Source organism: Dermochelys coriacea, chromosome 12 (assembly GCF_009764565.3).
Source record: "Dermochelys coriacea isolate rDerCor1 chromosome 12, rDerCor1.pri.v4, whole genome shotgun sequence".
Classification (NCBI taxonomy): Eukaryota; Metazoa; Chordata; order Testudines; family Dermochelyidae; genus Dermochelys; species Dermochelys coriacea.
This window is the reverse complement of record NC_050079.1, coordinates 8,734,501-8,743,883: the sequence shown is the minus strand read 5'-3', so window position 1 is coordinate 8,743,883 and position 9,383 is coordinate 8,734,501. Positions and strand designations below refer to the sequence as shown.

Sequence of the window (9,383 nt, the reverse complement as noted above, 5' to 3'; positions counted from 1 at the left end):
CAACATCTTCATGAGTGGCTCTGCCTGTGCTGGAAAGAAGGCAAAGTACCACAAGAAATGAGAGATTCCAATATCATCACTCTATAAAAACAAGGGTGACAGGAGCGACTGTAACAACTATCATGGCATTTCCCTTCTTAGTATTCGGGGGAAATCCTTTGCCTGAGTAGACCTGAACAGACTCCAGATCCTTGCAGACAGAATCTATCCTGAATCACAGTGTGGCTTCAGAGCTGAAAGGTCTACTATCGACATGATCTTCTTGCTGAGACAACTGCAAGAGAAATGCAGAGAACAAAAGAAGCCCCTCTACATAGCCTTTGTTGATCTCACAAAGGCTTTTGACTTTGTCAGTAGAAGTGGACTATTCACGCTTCTAGAAAAGATTGGATGTTCCCGCAGGCTCTTAAGCATGATTCAATTCTTCCACAAAAACACGTGAGGCACAGGCCAATATGATGGCTCAGTGTCAGAGGCTTTCCAGATTCGTAGCAGGGTTAAGCAAGGCCGTGTACTTGCCCCAACTCTGTTCGGGATCTTCTTCTCCTGGCTACTGAAACAAGCTTTTGGTTCCTCAACTGGGGGAATCTACCTGCACACAAGATCTGACAGAAAGTCTGTTCAGTCTTGTAAGATTCAGATCTAAAACCAAGACTCGGGAGGCACTTATCCAACACCACCTCTTTGCTGATGATGCAGCTGTGACAACCCTCACAGAAGCTCATCTTCAAAGCCTAATGGACAGTTTTTCCAAAGTCTGCCAAGGCTTCGAGCTTACTAAAAGCCTTAAAAGGATCAACATAATGTGCCCAGGAGTTGAGGAAGCACCCTCCAACAAGATCAACAGCTATGAACTCGAAGTGGTGAACAAGTTCAGATACCTGGGGTCCACTATCGCAGTCAACCTTTCACTTGAAACAGAACTCAACCATCCACATTGGAAATGCCACCACAACAATGTCTAGACTGAACAAGAGGGTATGGCAAAACAACAAACTGACAGAACACACGCAGATCTGTGTGTATTGTGTATGTGTTATCAGAACATTTTTGTATGGGAGTGAGACATGGACCTTATACTCTCATCAGGAAAAGACGCTCCACAACTTCCATATGCTTTACCTTTGTTGAATCTTTGGATCCTGGAGGGACAGACTCGCCAACACTGAGGTGCTCAAATGGGCCAGCATACCCAGCACGCAAACACTCCTCAAACAGACACACCTCTGCTGTCTTGGGCATGTGTGTCAGATGAATGATGGGTGCATCCCAAAGGACATTCTCAAGGATGTGTGCAAGCGAGACCTCAAAGAAATGGACATGGATGTGGACAAATGGGAAGATCACACTCAAGACCGCAGCCTTGGGAAATAAGAGCTTAACAAAGGTCTCTGGAGTTATGAGAGGAAGCCGTCCAGCTTAGCAGAGGAGAAAAGAGCTTGCAGAAGGCAGAGCCCAAAGAGTCAAAACATCACCTTTAAATGTGACAGATTTGGCAGAGATTCTCTCTCTCAGGTGGGTCTTTTCAGCTGTGTTCGCAGTTACCATAAAACCGAGTAAATTCTTTACCTCTCAGGGGCTCATACCCATGGTCTCTCGAGACTGAAGGATGCCTACTACTACTAGTCAAAGAGTAAGTGCCATACATTTGGGGTTGTGCTCTTCATACATAACCAAGCATCTGACGTTCTGCTTTGGGTGCAAAACTCAGCTCGACCTTTTTTGGTGGTTCAGATGGTCAGCATAAAAGTACTGGTCAGAGCTTATCTTATCTATTTTTCCAATTCTTGGGATCTTTCGGTTTCCTCCCTAAACTTCCCAGTGCCTGGGTGTCTCTGTGTTACAACCCTTGGTGTTAGAACTCTTGTTAGGGGGCATTCCTGAGGTGGGGACACTTTAGCAGCAGTGGAGCATTTTCCCCTTAATTTTAGTGGTGAAATCCCTGAGTTTCACCCAAGGCTGGCTTAGAATGGGGTGAGTTAAATCTCAGGCCTACCCAGGGGTACACGTATCTTTCAGGGGGCACATCAACTCATCCAGATATTTGCCTAGTTTTACACAGGCTACATAAAAAGTACTAGCAAAGTCAGGACAAACTAAGATTTCATACAGACAGTGAATTGTTTACACTGCTCTATATACTAACACTGAAATGTAAGCACAATATTTGTATTCCAATTGATTAATTTAAGAATTATATGGTAAAAATGAGAAAGTCAGCAATTTTTCAGTAACAGTCTGGCTGTGACACTTGTATTTTTATGTCTAATTTTGTAAGCAAGTAGAAACTTGGGGTATGCAAGACAAATCAGACTCCTGAAAGGGGTACAGTAGTCTGGAAAGGTTGAGAGCCATTGCTCTAGAACTGCCTTGAGACCACCAACACATTTCACACTGGACACATCCCACACATCACATGAGAACAGATATCAGACATTATTAATTGAACATGAGAGCTACAGTCTCCAGACAAAGCCTATTCCATTAGTACATATCGTGGTCTACTGCATAGGTATAAAAGACTTCATGGAAATTAGTCAAAATACAGTATGTTTGTCTCTACTTCTGAAACAAAACGAGTTATTCAAATATGTTCATTAAATGCAGAGTAGTGTTGGATGATAAAGATAATTAAGTATTGAAAATGGAGTGACTTCTTTGATAGTAAAGGAAGGAAAAAGAGAAAGATGGTCTCTTTGGATCTGGACTCACTCCTTTTGCAATAAAATGCATCTACCTTATCTGGCAAGTCAAAGAAATCTTTCATTATCACGTCCCCGCCCCCCCCCCCACACACAAAAATAATATGTTTAATTAGCTGTAGGTGGGTTCCCTTATTGTTCCCTAACTGCCACAGAAATATACTGAGTATTACAAGGAAAAAAGGTAATAATAAAAAATGCTATTAAGTTTGTGCGGTGTTATCAATCACTTGGATGGAGTAGCTCACTCCCAGTCTACACACTCCAGCATGACTCCAAGCAGTGTCCTCATTTTTTCCAACATTTAATTTTCGACAATAGGAAGAACATGGTGCTATTCACTAGGTGTCACTCTTCTCTCCGTCAGTGCTGAAGTAATACCCTTGTGTGGTGTTAAGTGACACAGCACTGCCCTCTTCGGGGTGTAACACTGAGGGCCCAGCTATCTGGTAGTAATGAATCATTGAGACTTCTCACAAGAAGGGAGTCCAGGCCAAGTTCCAATCTGGATCACTCCATTCCCTGTGCCAACTTTGCCACTCCAGTTTAATTTGACTAGCACATTCTTCCCTTCCCAAAGTGCTGTGTCCTGTATCTCTGTGCTGTTCAACACATCACCTTGAGGGACCTAGATAAATTAGAGGATTGGGCCAAAAGAAATCTGATGAGGTTCAACAAGGACCAGTGCAGAGTCCTGCACTTAGGACAGAAGAATCCCATGCACCGCTATAGACTAGGGACTGAATGACTAGGCAGCAGTTCTGCAGAAAAGGACTGCGGGTTATGGTGGATAAGAAGCTGGATACGAGTCAACAGTGTGCCCTTGTTGCCAAGAAGGCTAACGGCATTTTGGGCTATATAAGTAGGAGCATTGCCAGCAGATCGAAGGACGTGATCATTCTTTTCTATTTGGCATTGGTGAGGCCTCATCTGGAGTACTGTGTCTAGTTTTGGGCCCCACACTTCAAGAAGGATGTGGAAAAATTGGAAAGCGTCCAGCGGAGGGCAAAGAAAATGATTAAGGGGCTGGAGCACATGACTTATGAGGAGAGGCTGAGGGAACTGGGATTATTTAGTCTGCAGAAGAGAAGAATGAGGGGGGGATTTGATAGCAGCCTTCAACTACGTGAAGGAGGATTCCAAAGGGGATGAATCTAGACTGCTCTCAGTGGCAGCAGATGACAGAACAAGGAATAATGGTCTCAAGTTACAGTGGGGGAAGTTTAGGTTGGATATTAGGAAAAACTTTTTCACTAGGAGGATGGTGAAGCACTGGAATGGGTTACCTAGGGAGGTGGTGGAATCTCCTTCCTTAGAGGTTTTTAAGGTCAGGGTTGACTAAGCTCTGGCTGGGATGATTTAGTTGGGGATTAGGTCCTGCTCTGAGCAGGGGGTTGGGCTAGATGACCTCCTGAGGTCCCTTCCAACCCTGATATTCTATGATTCTATACACGACCAGCTCTAGGCACCAGCAAAGCAAGCACATGCTTGGGGCGGCATAATTCCAGGGGCAGCCATCCTTTTTTGGGGGGGCAGCATTCTGGCCACTCTTTTGGGGGGGGTAGTTGCGCTTTTGGAACTGCAATTTTTTTGCTTGGGGTGGCAAAAAACCTAGAGCCGGCCCTGATTCTATAGCTGCATCTCACTGGTGACTTGGGCAATTCCTATATGGGTGAGATCCTCAGCTGCTGTAAATTAGTGTAGCTCCACACTGTTTTAGTACGGATTTTAAAACAACAGCCAGCCCACATGCATATTTATCCTCATCTAATCTTGCAAGTTAAGTTAGAGAGGCTTTCCTCTGAAGTTACATCACAATACCTTAGCAAGCAAAGATCCTCCTGGGACTAATTGTGGTTCCCTTTGACAGCATGCCCTGCTATTTTTCTCCTAGTCCCTACCTCCCTTGTCTGCGAAAGTCTGTCTTAAGCAGATGAGCAGCCCTGCTATTCCAGAAGGACTCTGTTACCACCATGTTCAATCATTTGCTGTTTCAGGACCCAGGTGCGAAGTCTCCTGGTGCCTCAGACAGGCTTTTCCTGGTGGGAAGGAGCATGCAATGAGGCCTGTCAAAGAGGATGGATGCCCCTATGAAGACTTTTCCATTGCTGGGTGGTTGAACTCATTCAGTCTTAATGGACTGTAACCATTGGCCTGAAAGATGTCTCTTGAGGGGCCTGAAATTCTGAGTGGATGGGGGCCTCTAACACACAATCTTAAAAGGGAAGCAGGTCAATCTCATTTTAGATACAGATTGAAATATGCAATTAGTACAGATACTTATGGTCAGAGTTTAAGGCCAGAAAGGACCACCAGGTCGTCTAGTTTGCCCTCCTCACTATTACAGGCCACCACCATCCCACCCACACACCACAGCCAAAATTAGACCAAAGCATTACAGCCCACAGAAGACTACATTACTGCATGGCACCGGTCATCTATTGGCACTGCTTAGAATGGAATTATGGGAATGTTTGGAGACCCTTTATGTTACGATTTAGCTAATGAAAGTGAGTCGGGGTTACCAAAAGGACAACAATGCCTGGCATGCAACAGAATCTGTTGAGGAAAAAAGGAACACCACCCCAATGTTGAGCAGAGGAAACAGTGCACATAATTCACCCTAGACTTTAGAAAAGCTTTGGCGGCAATGACACATGAAAGCTGAATCTACAAAGTCAATAAAACGTGGTGAGGGGGAAGAGTTTCTTGGGCGAATAAAAAGATCAATCATCAGAGGAGATATCAAAGACTACTGGGAACACAAAAGCTTCTGGGTCCAGGGTGGCATCTAGTAAAAAGCTGCAGTAATCATTACTATAGTATTAGGATCCATTTTATTCGCCTCCTGTATTCTTGGCCAATTTAGTTTGTAAGCTCTTTGGGTCAGGGACCATCTTTTTTGTTCTGTGTTTGTACAGCGCCTGACACACTGTGGTCCTGGTCCATGACTAGGTGCCACAGTAATGCTGTTATCAATTAATACTTAATGATAAAAAGAAAAGGAGTACCCGTGGCACCTGCCACGGGTACTCCTTTTCCTTTTGCGAATACAGACTAACACGGCTGCTACTCTGAAACCTGTCATTATGCAAGGCACTGAATTTAGCCGTATAGAGTGGAAATCTGTCAACTTAATGAAAAAACTCGCACAGATACAGACAGACATCATCTTCCTCTCCAAAATTTTTAAATTTGTTAGTCTCTAAGGTGCCACGGGTACTCCTTTTCTTTTTGCGAATACAGACTAACACGGCTGCTACTCTGAAACCTGTACTTAATGATAAATAATTAAAAATGGAAGTGAGGTGATAAATATTATTTTATAACTTGACAAAAAAAATTCATAGGGTGAGATGCTCTTAGAACACAAGTGTCTGAAAAGCATAACATTCAAAAATAAGAATCCCCATAAAGGTGACCTGCAAAGGACAAAAACTGGGATCATGCCCTCTTTGCAGTCATGAGATCCATAAAGAAGGCATGAAAAGGCTGTGTTTGTTTCCCCTCAGTGCCCCTTTAACTTTTTTTATTGATTGTTTTTCATCTTAGGAATATCAAGTTTGTTCTCCTTGGTTTTACTGGAGAACTCCATGGCTGACTCAGAGTGCTGGATTGAGAGCTCTCTCAGACCTTGATTGTAGGGATGAAGGCTACTGCTGAATCCTTAGCAAAGAGAGTCTTTCTCCCAAGTGTTAGTAAAACAGGTTTTAACGAAAACCCAGGGGTTTAAACAATCAATAAAAGTTACTTCCCCTCTTAATTGATCAGGTATTGTGAATCAGTACAATCACAGGTATAGCTGATGTCATAGTTTGGATCACATTCTAGTTCTCTGTAGGCTCTTTCAAGGCAGAAAACACTTGGAGTTCTAATGTAATAACAATTGTGCTTGGATTTTACAACAAATCTTTTCAAGTTTTTATAAAGAATGGGAAAAAAGTGCTGACCCCTTTTTTTCCCCTTCACCTGGAAAAAAAATATCATGTCATGCCTTATAAAAAACCATCTGAAACCCAGGGAATTAAAAAGTGAAGGATATATTTGAGAATCGTCTCTTCTAACAAAATACAGCCACACTGTCTGGAGGACTGTGGGCATGTGCCCTTCTGTTGAGTTCTCCTCAAACCCTCCTTTCCCCGCATTTCACTTCTTAGCCTTCACCTTTCCCTTTCTATTTTTTCCTCTCACTTCTATTTCATGTTCTCTTTTCTTCTGTCAGGAACAGACAACTGATTCATGCCACTGCTGCTCACTAATAGGCATGTCAATCATTGTGATATCTTAAGAAGTTTTCTAAAGTAACTTTTGTATCAGAGTAAAGTGAAGACCCTGTATTGGGGCATCAGTATCATTGTTCATTCCTTTCTTTCTCAAGTGATTTATATGTACCTTGAATGATGCTTAAATGAAGGTGCCTTTACTGCAATACTCACAGCAGGATCCACAAATTGTAATTAGAGATAGTCAGAGAAGGATAGGAGAGGGTGCTTCTACAGAAAACGTTGACTTTTCTCTGAAAAAAATCTAAAACCAAATTATTGCTAGTTGGCAATGTCAGCAAGGTGCCTCATAGGAGTTGTAGTTCAGATGCCTCATTTTTCCATTCTCCTCCACTGGGCAGGCTCCAGGACATCATCTCCTGTTTCATTCAGAGAAACTTTTTGGTTTTCATGCATTCAGTTTTTTTGACAGAAACAAAAACAAAAACACCACTTTTTCACCAAAAGAAGACTTTTGTTACAAAACAATTAATTTTGCTTAAATCCTTAGCTGCCACCAAAAAGCTGTTTCAGTAGAACATTTCCAACGAGCCCTCCTTGCAGTGGAGATGACAGCCACCGGAGCGACTGTTAAGCAGCTTTGGTGGTAAACTGGACATATTTTCAAAAATCAAACTCTGGGACACTTTGGTGGCAACATCTTTTAGTGCCCTGAAATATTTAAACACTCAACATTCCTTATCCACCTTTCAATTCTCTTATTAATCTGCATCTTCCCCAATTTAACTGATAATTTCCCACCTGGAATTGTATCAAATGCCTTACTGACATCCAGGTAGATTAGATCTACCGCATTTCTTTTGCCTAAAAAAACCACTTTTCTCAAAGGAGATCAGGTTGGTCTGGCACGATCTACCTTCTGTAAAACCATGTTGTGTTTTGTCCCAGTTACCTACCTGAAGCTTGGAAAAACTTCAGAGCGATCTGTTTTGTTCTGAGAGTCCCTTTTCTATTCCTGAGATGCTAACGCATTCAGGACAAAACTGAACTTTAAAATAGATGGCGGCAAGGAACTCCCAGGTTCTTTGCAATTCAGCAGATTACTTCTATGTGATAAGAAGTTCCAGGATCTATTCTACATTAAGATTTCTACCACATGGCAATTGCTATCATTACAAGGGACAACTGAGATTTCATTATTCTAAAGTGTCTGCACAGGGGACTGAATACAACCACAATTCACCCTTTTTAAGGCAACTATTCAGAGCCTTTAAAAAGTGACAAGTAAAACAAAAATCCCATATTTTTAGTGCATTTCATACACAAAAGCCTTTGAAAACATTCCCAGTAGGTTTGGCCATGAAAGAGGTTTCTCTACAGCTGAAGAACTCTCATCTCTTGTTATTTTTGTCGTGTTTTCCTGGTGTTGTTAAAAGCCTTGGGCACTGAAGTGGCTTTTCATTTTTGGATCCAGCCTGGGGAAAAACTGTAAGGGCAGTTGATAGCATTAACATACCAAAACAACATACATGAATCAGTTCATTTACCACGGAAATGCAACCACTTCTGGGGTGGAATGCAAGAGTTTAAAGAAAGTCATGTTATTTAATTGTATTAAATTCGTATCCAAGAGCCTCAGACCCGGGCCAGGTGCTAGGCATGGTACAAACATGGAACAAAAAAATGTGCTAGGCATGGTACAAACATGGAACAAAAAAATGACCTCTGCTTCCAAGACAAGTACAAGAACAAGACAAGAGACAAGAGGTAGAGACAGAGCGACAGAGGGGAGGGATAGCTCAGTGGTTTGAGCATTGGCCTGCTAAACCCAGGGTTGTGAGTTCAATCCTCGAGGGGGCCATTTAGGGATCTGGGCCAAAAATTGGGGATTGGTCCTGCTTTGGGCAGGGGGTTGGACTAGATGACCTCCTGAGGTCCCTTCCAACCCTCATATTCTAGGATTCTATGACAGCTCAGGGAGCACAAGGATACATATGTCAGGATAGTTTAATAAGACAGGAAGTAGAAAAGAATACCCTACTCTATTAAAACTGCTGGGGTTATTTATGAAGGCAGAATGTAATACTTCACGTTAGAGTTTGGCCAGGGAACCAAGATTTATCACTGCAGTCTTGCAAAAAAGCACCATGGATCTTGAATGATCACAAGTGGTCAGGAGCTGAATTCTCTCTCTCATCTCAAAGATATTATAGTTTAACAGTCCAAAAATGCCCTGTTTGCAGCGGAAAGGTTTCGTTTCACTTCGTTTCCCATTTTTTTCATTGAAAAAAAATCTGTAACAGGAACGTAACATTCTCATTTCTTTTTAAAAAGTCCCAGAAATGGAATTCTAGCTCTTATGCAGAGAAAACCCACATTTAGTGCAGTTGCCTGGGGAAGGCTCAGCGATAACTGAAAGAAGTTGCAGCCTTCGAGCTGAGAAGTGAGATCTCCTGTT

At 42.5% G+C, this 9,383-nt stretch overlaps 1 long non-coding RNA gene across 1 annotated transcript; it reads right to left on the bottom strand.

The window, feature by feature from the left end:
- Positions 1-6,119: 6,119 nt before the first annotated feature.
- On the bottom strand, positions 6,120-8,135 carry LOC122456379. The gene is made up of 3 exons (XR_006275293.1): positions 7,882-8,135; positions 7,139-7,344; positions 6,120-6,671 (listed from the first exon to the last, which is right to left on the bottom strand). It is a non-coding gene; the product is annotated as an uncharacterized LOC122456379 (long non-coding RNA).
- Positions 8,136-9,383: the final 1,248 nt, after the last annotated feature.